The 13,306-nt window shown below is 43.8% G+C and overlaps 1 protein-coding gene across 37 annotated transcripts in view; it reads right to left on the bottom strand.

Annotated features, from left to right (window-relative positions):
* Positions 1–13,306, bottom strand: part of gas7b (growth arrest-specific 7b) — a 718,490-nt gene that overhangs the window by 422,929 nt on the left and 282,255 nt on the right. The window lies entirely within an intron of this gene.

Below are 13,306 nucleotides of genomic sequence, written 5' to 3' on the forward strand. Positions count from 1 at the left end.
CCAGGGTGTGTGGGGTCCTTAGTTACGCTGGCTGCTTTGCTGAGGCAGCAGGAATTGTAGACAGAGTCAATGCATGGGAGGCTAATGACAATACAGACCTACACCTGCGATATAAATTGTAAGCACTAATGTGAAGAAACATTTTTAGCACTACGGAACATTTTGTGGCTCTGTCAGGAGCTGGAAATAATAGGAAACTCTCTATAAAGATGAAGAAATATATGGGCCGGAATTCTCCGGCCGTTCCGGTTGGCTGGATTCTCTGGTCACGCCAGCAGTGCATCCCCGCCCATGGGTTTCCCGGCAGCGTGGGGTAACTTCAATGGAAAATCCCATTGACAGTGCCAGAACCAGAGAATCCCACCGCCAATGAACAGCACGCCGTCTCCGAGAAACACGTGGCCGGGAGAATCCCGCCCCTCATAAGTCCAGAAGGTTCCGAAGAAGAGATGCATTTGATTGAAAACATTGGACGGAATTTTCCGGTCCTTCCTGCTGGTAAGATCTTCCAGCCCCGCCGAAGTCCACGGACATTTGAATGGCTCGCCAAATCCCCTGCCAGGGAACCCACCACGATGGGGTCAGAAAATCCCAACCATTAACTAAAGTGTTTCTCTCCACATATGCCGCCAGACCTGCTGTGTATTTGAGCACCTTCCATTTTTTTCTCCCCTAGATTTCCAGCATCCGCAGTATTTTGCTTTTACCTCACGTCTTACCTGATTGCCCTTTTTAAGTTTATAGAACATAGAACATTACAGCGCAGTACAGGCCCTTCGGCCGTCGATGTTGCGCCGACCAGTGAAACCAATCTAAAGCCCCTCTAATCGACACTATTCCAATATCATCCATATGTTTATCCAATAACCATTTGAATGCTCTTAATGTTGACAAGTCCACTACTGCTACAGGCAGGGCATTCCACGCCTTACTACTCTCCGAGTAAAGAACCTACCTCTAACATCTGTCCTATATCTCTCACCCCTCAATTTAATGCTATGTCCCCTCGTGTTAGCCATCACCATCCGAGGAAAAAGGCTCTCACTATCCACCCTATCTAATCCTCTGATCATCTTGTATGCCTCTATTAAGTCACCTCTTAACCTTCTTCTCTCCAATGAAAACAACCTCAAGTCCCTCAGCCTTTCCTCATATGATTTTCCCACCATACCAGGCAACATCCTGGTAAATCTCCTCTGCACCCTTTCCAACACTTCCACATCTTTCCTATAATGCGGCGACCAGAACTGTACGCAATACTCCAAATGCAGCCGCACCAGAGTTTTGTACAGTTGCAGCATGACCCCCTGGCTCCGAAACTCAATCCCTCTACCAATAAAAGCTAACACACCGTACGCCTTCTTAACAACCCTATCAACCTGGGTGACAACTTTCAGGGATCTATGCACATGGACACCCAGATCCCTCTGTTCATCCACACTACTAAGTATCTTACCATTAGCCCAGTACTCTGTATTCCTGTTACTCCTTCCAAAGTGAATCACTTCACACTTTTCCGCATTAAACTCCATTTGCCACCTCTCAGCCCAGCTCTGCAGCTTATCTATGTCCCTCTGTAACCTGCCACTTCCCTCCGCACTGTCTACAACTCCACCAACTTTAGTGTCATCCGCAAATTTACTCATCCATCCTTCTGCGCCCTCATCCAGGTCATTAATAAAAATGACAAACAGCAGTGGCCCCAAAACAGATCCTTGCGGTACACCACTAGTAACTGAACTAGCCGAAGGGCCGGTTTCCTGTGCTGTACTGTTCTTTGTTCTTTGAACTCCAGGATGAATATTCCCCATCAACCACCACCCTCTGTTTTCTTACAGCTAGTCAATTCCTGATCCAAACCACTAAATCACCCTCAATCCCATGTGTCCGTATTTTCTGCAAAAGCTTACCATGGGGAACCTTATCAAACGCTTTCCTGAAATCCAGATACACCACATCAACTGCTTTACTCTCATCCACCTCTTAGGTCACCTTCTCAAAGAACTCAATAAGGCTTGTGAGGCAAGACCTACCCTTCACAACACCGTGCTGACCATCCCTAATCAAATTATTCCTTTCTAGGTGATTATAAATCCTATCTCTTATAATCCTTTCCAAAACTTTGCCCACAACAGAAATAAGGCGCACCGGTCTATAATTACCAGGATTGTCCCTACTCCCCTTCTTGAACAAGGGGACAACATTTGCTATCCTCCAGTCTTCTGGCACTGTTCCTGTAGACAATGACGACACAAAGATCAAAGCCAAAGGCTCTGCAATCTCCTCTCTAGCCTCCCAGAGAATCCTAGGATAAATCCCATCCGGCCCAGGGGACTTATCTATTTTTACCCTTTCCAGAATTGCTAACACCTCCTCCTGATGAACCTCAATCCCGTCCAGTCCAACAGCCTGCATCTCAGTACTCCCCTCGACAACACTGTCCCTCTCCTGTGTGAATACCGACAATAAATATTCATTTAGTGCCTCTCCTATCTCTTCAGACTCCACGCACAACTTCCCACTACTGTCCTTGACTGGCCCTAATCTTACCCTCGTCATTCTTTTACTCCTGACATACCTATAGAAAGCTTTAGGGTTTTCCTTGATCCTACCTGCCAAAGACTTCTCATGTCCCCTCCTGGCTCTTCTTAACTCTTTCTTTAGGTCCTTCCTGGCTAACTTGTAACTCTCAAGTGCCCTAACTGAGCCTTCACGTCTCATCTTAACATAAGTCTCCTTCTTCCTCTTCACAAGAGATTCAACCTCCTTAGTAAACCACGGTTCCCTCACACGACTGCTTCCTCCCTGCCTGACAGGTACATATTTATCAAGGACGCGTAGTAGCTGTTCCTTGAACAAGTTCCACATTACAATTGTACCCATCCCCTGCAGTTTCCTTCCCCAACCTATGCCACCTAAATCTCGCCTAATCGCATCATAATTTCCTTTCCCCCAGCTATAACTCTTGCCCTTTGGTATATACCTATCCCTTTCCATTGCTAAGGTAAACGTAATCGAATTGTGGTCACTGTCACCAAAGTGCTCACCTACCTCCAAATCTAACACCTGGCCTGGTTCATTACCCAGTGCCAAATCCAATGTGGCCTCGCCTCTTGTTGGCCTATCTACATACTGTGTCAGAAAGCCTTCCTGCACACATTGGGCAAAAACTGACCCCTCTAAAGTACTCGAACTATAGCTTTTCCAGTCAATATTTGTAAAGTTAAAGTTCCCCAGAACAACTACCCTGTTACTTTCGCTCCTAACCAGAATCATCTTTGCAATCTTTTCCTCTACATCTCTGGAACTTTTCGGAGGTCTATAAAAAACTCCCAACAGGGTGACCTCTCCTTTCCTGTTTCTAACCTCAGCCCAAACTACTTCAGTAGACGAGTCCTCATCAAATGTCCTTTCTGCCACCGTAATACTGTCCTTGACTAACAATGCCACACCTCCCCCTCTTTTACCACCTTCCCTGCACTTACTGAAACATCTAAACCCTGGAACCTGCAACAACCATTCCTGTCCCTGCTCTATCCATGTCTCCGAGATGGCCACAACATCGAAATCCCAGGAACAACCCATGCTGCAAGTTCACTCACCTTATTCCGGATGCTCCTGGCGTTGAAGTATACACACTTCAAACCACCTTCCTGCCTGCCAGTACACTCCTGCGACCCTGAAACCTCATCCATGACCTCACTACTCTCAACCTTCTGTACACCAGAGCCACAATTCAGGTACCCACCCCCCTGCTGAATTAATTTAAACCCTCCCGAAGAGCATTAGCAAATTTCCCCCCGAAGATATTGGTACCCCTCTGGTTCAGGTGCAGACCATCCTGTTTGTAGAGGTCCCACCTACCCCAGAAGGAACCCCAATTGTCCAGGTATCTGAAACCCTCCCTCCTGCACCATCCCTGTAACCACGTTACAGTTATGTTTATCTAAAATGCTGACAGCGAGAAGTTTCAGTGCTTGGCAATAGCACAACCTTTCCACTTGGTTGACCTGACACAGTTTTGGCATCACACATCCAAAGGTCAGCTGTGAAATGGGCAGATGTGAAGTAAAGCTTCCTCTTCCCCAGCCGTTGGTATTGAGGAAACGATAGCAATGACATCTACAAGTTGCAAGGGTGGAAAAATTGCAAATACATTGAAATGTACTGGAGTAATGTTCACCTTTAACAATGGACACATCAGAATGGGTTGCATTTTAAAACCAAAGTCTGTAATTGTCATTTTCAATAAATCTATTCTTTACACGAACAATGCAACTCAACCCTCTGAAAAGCACATCCCTTGACATCTCACACCAGCCACTTGTAGTTTCTTTCAGTGAGGCTACCAATTTAGTGATCACCCGCCGAATTATGGTGAAGTTTTTTTTTATTGCGAGTTTGCATCTTGTAGGAACCAGACTAAAGCAGCTCAAAGTCATTACACGCACAGTTGGCAGATTCAGTTCTGGGCCAAAGTTCTCGAGGGAAATGGATTCTGTGTTAAACCTCCTCAGTAAACCTCCAGGGATCAATTTTTGCCTGATGTTAATTGAGCAATAACATCTTCAAAACACTGACAAAGACAGAGACACTTTCGAAATGGGCTAACACAAAAGATCACATTTGTTTTAAGCAGTAAGCCCCTTTTAATGTGCGCACAAGAACACTATAGAAGCAGGAGTCGGCCACCAGGCCCTTCAAGCCTGCCCCGTCATTCAATGCCATCATGGCTGATCTATGCCGACCTCAACTCCTTTTCTGTGCCATTTCCCCATAGCCTTCTATTCCTCGGTCTATCAAATATTTATCCACCTCCACTTTAAGTTTATCTAATGATCCAGCTTCCACCACCCTTTGGGGCAGAGAATTCCAGAGATTCACCATCTTCTGCAAGAAATTTCTACGCACCTTGGTTTGAAATGACCGGCCAGTTATCTTGTAGCTACAAGTATTTATCCAGCCCCCTTTTGAAAGCTACTAATGAATCAAACACCACCATCTTTTCAGGCAGTTCCTGATCACAACAAATCACTGAATAAAAACAAAACTTCTAATGAAGACGTCTTCAGAATTGGAGGATTGGGTGACACCAAGAAGGTTGATTTTGATCTTTGGGCAACTGACAGATGGAAGAACCATAGAACAGTGAAGGAGGCCATTCAGCCCATTGGGTCTGCACTGACTCTCAAAAGAACATCTTACACAGCCCCATCCTCCTGCTCCTCACGATTCCCCACCCCATAACCCCGCATTCCCGCCACGTGGTTAATCCACCTAACCTACACATTTGGGACACTAAGGGGCAATTTAGCCCCTACAGAACCCGCACCTTTCCAGTTCTACCCTGGTATCCCATCCATGCAATTTTACACCCCACCCCCCCCCAACTCAAAACATGCCGGGGGGGGGGGGCGTGCGTCAAACTCTGCCCCATCAGTTCCATTCCGATGAAATGTTATATGAACAAACATATTTAAAATACTTGAACCTTAAAAGCTTTATGTCGCTTTCTTCACACATCTAAAAGTGAAGGTACATACACTATATTTCCACAATTCAGAAAAAAATCTATTGCTTACATCAGCTAGTTAAGGATTAACTCATGTTACAACTTTAAGGAAGTAGAGAAAGGGGTGACATTTAGCATACATCTGTTCTCCATTACAATGCAGATGTGGAAGTGTCCAATTCCATTGCTATTACCAGGGCTGCACTGACAAAGTCACATTCTGCCAGCGACTTGCCAGTTGATGAGCTCAGAGCAGCACATTTAACAGATTTGCAGATGTAGTTTTTTTTATTTTGTGAGGAGGGAGGGAATAAATGGGAGGAAAAATGTTACTAAGCAAGAACATAAAAGCATACAAATCAGGAGATGGCCATTCGACCTCTCGAACCTCCTCCGCCATTCAGTAAGATCATGGCTGATCTGACTGTGGCCTGAACTCCACATTCTGCTTACCTCCGATAACCCTTAAGAGTCAAGAATCCTCTACCCTCAGCCTATAAAATATTCAATGATTCTGCCTCCACCATTCTCCAGGGGAAGAGAGTTCCAAAGAGTCATGACCTTAGAAGAAAACAACATTCTCCTAACCTCTGTCTTAAATGGGAGACCCCATAATCTTTAAACTTGTTTTCCCCAGTGCTAGTCTCTCTCACAAGGGGAAAACAGCCTTTGAGTATCAACCCTCTGAAATCTCTTCAGTTGACTTGGGAAACACATGGGCCAGAATGTTATGTTGCTTGAGCAGGCACACGCCGAATTCAGAAATGCATGAAATCGCATGAGAAGACATGACCTCACTGCGCACTCGAGCAATATTTTGGTTGGCAGGCGCAGGCAAGAATTTGAAGACACCCGCTGACAATCAAGCAGGCAAATTAGGCCATTAAGACACCAATTGAACGCAATTTTACCCGGCACGTCTACTTTTCGGTTGGCGGATGGGCCGATTGGCCAGGCGGCCTTTACGTTTTAGCTTCAACCTCGATCCTGAGTGGGTTGAAATAAAAAAGGGTGTCTGGAGACTGAGGATTGTTTTTGAATGTGCTGCCTTTAGGCACTCTTCGCAATGTTTTTCCTTTACTATTTATTTTTCACAGGTCTGCAGCTCCGAGCTGCCTCTGAACAACTCCTCAGCGGTTGTTCCCCTGCAGAAGCACACTAGAAATGCCAGACCCCACCCTCTCTTTTCTCGCTTCTCCCCATCACCCCCACTCTCCCACCCCGTCCCGTCCTCCCCGGCAATGTTCAGCCTTTCCCACCCAGTGTTTCACACTGGCTGCCCATTGATTCACCAGCCAGCCTGAAATTGTGTTCTGGAAGTGCATTTCATGCTTGCCACCAAGCCCACCTGGTGCACACGTCCGAGCAGTGAAAAGTTCAGGCCATGATTCCATTTCCAGCCTCAAACTCTTTTCTGAAGGGCCCTTCCCTCTACAGCATTCCAGTCCACTCTGCCACCATCCCTATTTCCAGTTGTCCTTCCTTGGCACACTACCATGCAAATAGAGGAGATCCAACACCTGCTCATTCACCTCCTCCAATACCCTCTGAGTCAGTACATCCACTATCCTTTGTTCATGACATTGCCCTTTCTGTTCAGAGTGCAGTTTCCTGCACACTGACTGCCTGCTATGCTGACTGTCGTGATTTTGCCCACAAATGCTATTGACTGAGCGACATATGGTTGCCCCTCTTCTCAATTCCATTCTGACCACTCTGCCACTAAACACAAAGCAAAGTGCAAGAACAATAGTCTGGAGAGGCAGGTGATGAGAGTTGGGAAATTTCCAGCTGGGTGTGACCAGCTCTTGAAAAGATGACTCAAACGACGCAATTTTTATTCTAGGGGGCGTGGGGGGAGCAGTGGCGCATGTCAGGCCTACCACCCCAAGACACAGATCAGAAGCAAACACAGGGGTTGTTGACTCCCAATGCTGTCTGGTTAAGATTAGAAGTAGGCCATTCAGCTCCTCAAGCCTACTCTGCCATTCAACAGGACTATTGCTGATCCAAGGTTTGCCTCAGCTCTCTGGGATTTAGTCGCAGTTGTATTAACTATTAGGCCCTCGAGCCTTCCTCCTCTCCCCCACTCATTCCAACCCATGCCCTCATTTATCCCCAATAGCCCCCTCATGCCCCATGACACTTTATAACCCCAATGCCAGTAAACACCAACTAAAGCCCCCAGCCATCTCCAATGGCCCCTGAAAGCCTCCATGTCCCCATTCATCCTTATGGCCCCTGTGCCAACGTCCTATACCCATCACCTCCCTTTGTCTTTACATCCTCCATGCCACCATAGGCAGACCTCAGGAGCAATGCTGAGATGAGATTAAACAAAGTTTTATATATTACAGAATATATACACATACATACTCATTCATTAAAGCCCATTCGATACATTTGAATCTCCTCAAGTACTTAAATTTCTTATAAAGACAAACATTTGTAATCATAACCACACAAAGACAGCTAATATTTTAATAACATTTTAAAACGGTCAATCAACTCTGAACTTACAGGGATCACCAAGGAAAACCTGATCTACAATGGCTATGAACGTCTCCATGGCAATGTGCTGCTGGCTATGAAGGTCTTGCAAAGGAAACGGGGCAGTTCTCCGGCTTCACATGCTTATGTGCAGATTGCACTAGGGCTGCCCGAGGGCGGGAACCAGATTAGCATATTTAAATCCTCACTTAAGTATTCTCCGTTTGACATTGGGTTCTCCCTGCTCCCAGGATCCTCCGGGGGAGGGGGGAAGGGGGCGGGCAGTGGGAACTCGGCGCCAATCACTACTGGTTTCCAAAAGCGGATACCAGTCATGATGGCCATGCAGGGAGTTCAGAGGCCATTGAAGCCTGTGGGTAGCTGGGGAAATGACTGGGTAGTGCAGTGTTTTGGGTTGTCTGGAAATTGAAGTGCCCTTTAAAAACAGCACCCCAATCTCCAAGGAGATGGCCTCGCCGGCGTCTTTAGGTTCCCACTCCAAATCAAAATTCCAAGTGTGGGAGAATTCGGTGAGAATCCCCCTAGGCTCCAAAAGAATTTCTAAGTGTGGGTGAATTGTGAACTGAATCGCGTGACCCTCCCAGCAGGAATTAATTTCCCCACTTTGAAATTTTTTGGGAGAATTCAGCCCTAAATTTGGATAGTCTTAGCTCAGTTCCTAGCAAGTGCACAATACAAAATTGGCCATTATTCAATATAAACTCAACTTTGCTCACTGAGATTCTGAAGATGAATAGATCTTGAAATTATCCCACTGGTGTGAGGATGGTTGCTTCAAGTTTGGGATTAAGGCAGATTAAAGAGAGCTGGTCTATGCCAAATCTGACCGAGATATGCTCAAAATTTACAACTGGGCTCCGGCACTCAAACTTTGGAACATTCTTTGATTTACTGTGACAAAAGGTGTGGACATCTGTAAATGCAGGGTGCTTTTCCATATAGCAATGCACATTTAAAAGTCAAGTCTGACAAGATCAAGATGTCTTTGTATATGAAGCCATATGTTCATCCAGTATGCTCATTCAGTAACCAACACATTCCACGAAATCAAATCCACAAAGCTCCCTTTAATTAAACCCTGGTCCCTGCAAAGAATTTTCCTCCCATTTTCTCCCCCAATTTCTTCTAAAAGAGATTACAGTATCATATTTTCTATCCTTCGTTGTCATGGTATAAGAAATACTTGACCACGAATACAAAACCTTTCACCTATGACAGCTCTTTTTAAAGATTGAACACAATGTACAAGTACTTGATAAGTTTACATTTTAGTTATCTATCAAATTGATAATGGCATTATTTCTGGTACCTTGAGAGGATGTGAAGGAGTGTGTTTGAAAGTACTATTATCTCAATACTAAAAAAGTCTGTCGGATTAGACTCAATTTTCTTTCAGAGTTCCAGACAAAATGAGGGAAGTGCTTTTAAGATAATTTATCTTATCAATGTCAATTGTTTTTTTTCCCTCTGGCAAACATGGGCGGGTTTCAACCTAGCTCTATCCAATGAAGTTAATTTCAGACCCAAGTCCATTTTTCCTTTGTCACACTATTAAATCCAGAAAAGAAAATATCTCCCATGCCATGCAATTTAAGAAGTGCCACAGGGAAACAGATGGGTTTTGCACAAAACTTGACATATCCCTACAAAACAAAACATACATTTTGGAGCCAGACCGCACAAATTAATGTGACTTTAATTTTCTTCAGTAAAATATAAAAAGATTGGTATTTCTGAATCAATACAAAATGTAGGCATTTTTGTCATTTAAAAACCGCGCGTCACTTCGAAACCCTGATCTAAAAAAGCTACAGTTATGATTCCGTTCAGTACCAACCTAAATTTTGCCCTTTAAGTAATATGTTCATATATCATGAAGAGCTAAAAGACACATAAAAGAGAGTCTCTTAAAGCACTAATATATATTCAAAAGGTTTTAATAAATCACTCAAGGTTCATGATCTCCACATGTACAAGCTATGCAGTGGTTTAGGAATAAACACCTCTGGACTCATACAGAATGCTTGCACCCTTTATGAAACCAATCATCAGGACTGATTATGGTTGTCAAGCCCAATATCAGGTAGAAATTCATCCTGGGTGATGACGCTAAATGAAAACATCAACTGCGTGTTGAACACCCCACCGGAGTTTGTTTGTTCGACTTCAATAGAACTAAACATGGGAAGGTCATCAGTCAGGCAGCTAATACCACACACCCATTATGTGCAAATGCCCAAGATAAATTTCTAGCCCCTTTTTGGTATTTTCCAATGACTTCGGTGAACACTTTCCAATTTTGGATTCGTGTTATACTTGCTTAGATTGTGCAAAACAACAGCTGTGCCGCACGTGCATTACTGAAGGTGGAAATGAAAGCAATATAGTTACACTTGTTCTGACTTAGCTTCCTATGCCTAAGAACAGTATGATTAGCTCAACATCATACTGATGTTGGAAGCATCTGACACTTGGGCATAGCTCATGCAAAAACATTTTAGAATAAGTCTGTCCCTATTTGATTCAACTCAATGTCTCTATCTCCTTACTGCTTACTCCAGTGCTCCTTTTCTTGCTATCCTTACTATGTGGTTGAACAGGGTTCCCTCAGAATTTATTCCAGACAGCAAAGATCCTTATGTGGAATACTGATGCCTTCGTTCTGTATTCGCCCGTGTTCCTAATTTTTAAATATTTTACCCTCTTGTCAAAATGTATAATTTGATGGGATTGACAATTAAGCTCATCAATCGCCTTAATAAACTTGAAAATAACTAGGTTGAAACCTCTGCTTTCCAATGAGAAGCATAGGAAGTAGAATCTCAGTAGCCAGATTTACACTACAGCCATGGTGAACAGCTTCGATTAAAGATACTGTGGAAAACATATGTGCCTGTGGGAGAAGATGAAATACAGCTTTGATTAGAAGAAACCTCAGAGATGTTAATTGGTATGCAGCACTGCAGAAATATTTATTTAAAAAAGGCAACTGGGTGGATCTTGGCTTAGTGATAGTGTAAAATGGATGATGGTGTGCTGGCAAACAGTTTTACATCTCCCTCAATTTTTATTTCTACTATCTTCAATGGAAATTCAATCAAGAGAGAAAATGGGCTGCTGACTTGCAGCTTTGCACCAGGTCTATCCCAATCTGTGGCAAGAGCAAGATCAGATTAAGAAAACATCACAAGATTTGAATTGCAAAGCATTTGGGCATTGATCAACATCATGGAATGGCTGGAAGTCGGTTTAGCTCAGTTGGCTGGACAGTTGGTTAGTGATGCAGAGTGATGCCAACAGCGCGGGTTCAATTCTCATACCTGTTGAGGTTATTTATGAAGCCTTCTCAGACCTTGCCCCTCGCCTGAGGTATGGTGATCCTCAGGTTAAATCACCACCAGTCAGTTCTCCCCTTTGTAAGGGATAGTCCCAGATGACCACAAGCTGCTCTCCCCTACAAAGGGGATGCTAATTGGTATGCAGCAGCACTGCAGCACCGACTAAGGGGAAAACAGCTCGTGGTCATCTGCGACTATACCTTCATACCCAGCAACAAAAAAAGACTTGCATTTATCTAGCACTTCTCACAACCAGAGGACATCTCAAAGCACTTTATAGCCAATTAAATACAAGTGCAGTTACTGTTGCAACATAGGAAACATGGCAGGCGATTTGCGCACAGCAAAGTTTAAAATTTATTTCTTCGTCACAAGTAAAGCTTACATTAACACAATGAAGTTACTGTGAAATTCCCCTAGTTGCCGCAGTCCGGCGCCCGTTTGGGTCAATGCACCTAACCAGCAAGCTCCCATAAACAATAACTACAATTACCAGATCATCTGTTTTTGTGACGTTGAGCAAGAGGAAAATAGACACAAAGAGGAAAGCAAGACACAAAGGGAGGAGACATTTTTAAAATGGCAAAGAAAAAGAAATTAGCCAACTCATGTTCCCTGCAATTCCCCAAAAGAGTAGGGTTGTTACAGACAATTATTAACAAGAAAATAAGCATTTTCATTTACTTAATAAGAACCTGTATTGATGTCACTCTTTCAGTGTAGCGAAATATTCCAAAGTGCTTCACAGGAGCTTTATCAAACAAAATCTGACATTGAGCCAAACAAGGAGATATGATGGCAGTTAAAAGTTCGGCTGAAAGGAACATCTTGAAGGATGAAAGAGGGAAAGACAGGTGGAGAGGTTTGGGGAGGGAGGGGTGCAGGGTTATTCCAGAGCTCAGGGCTTTGGCAGCTGAAGGTGCAACCATCAATATAATGAAGCTAATAATATGGTGGATGGCCAGGATTGGAGAAGATCTTGGGAAAGTTATAGAGATAGTCAGGGCCAGGACAGGGAGGGATTTGAAAAGAGGGATGAGAAATTTCAAACTGAATTGAAGTGTAACCATGAGCCAATTTTAGTCAGTGAGCACAGAGATGATGGAATGAATGGATCTTAGTGCAAATTATGGCAACAGATCTTTGGATGCATTTAAGATGATGTGGTATTGTATCACATTTTTAAAAGACTTTATAATGTCCCTCCCTTACAATTAACCAAGTCAAAGTGCTGATAGTGCAGCAATTATGGTAACTAATTTGCACACAGCAAGACTACATTGAATAATCAGATTAATGGTGGGTTAATCTGTATTTAGATGACACTGTCTCACTGGTACATTGCAGTACATGACAGGAATACGGCTCACCAAAAGACAAAGCAGACAGGCTCTGTGTTTTTATTAGCTCTTAGCAACATAATTTAGTAGTGTCCCAGTAATGAACGGCAGGGTATGGGAAACGATTTTTACATTGACCCTTCAATGTAGACCTGGTGACATACAGCAAATGTAAAAAGGAAACTGCAGTTCTTGAAGCTCCTTTAGCGATGTACGAGTATGTATTCATCAGATGTCAGTTGTTTAAGGAAGTAAGATCATCCTAAGTACCACCTAGCAGCCAGTTCCAAACCCTTCTGTAAAGGGCACCCACCCAAGCTGCCTGATGAAGCAGGAAATGTTATCAGGAAGTGGAGGAGGGGAGAATGGAAATAGAATATTTTCCTTTCAGCCTATGACAAGGAAGATTCCTGAACATAAAATAGCTTGCACTAGAAAAAGTGATGACAGAAAAAACAAAAAGAACAATAAATTAGAAAGAAAAGAGTTAGGACTATTAGCTAATGCCGCTAGTGTCAGAACTTAACAGGCCAACTCAGCTACCAACATCTATACTAGGTGCTTTGAATTCTCCACTGGCAACTATATTTGCAGTATCAGTATGC

Source organism: Mustelus asterias, chromosome 12, assembly GCF_964213995.1.
Source record: "Mustelus asterias chromosome 12, sMusAst1.hap1.1, whole genome shotgun sequence".
Taxonomy (NCBI): Eukaryota; Metazoa; Chordata; class Chondrichthyes; order Carcharhiniformes; family Triakidae; genus Mustelus; species Mustelus asterias.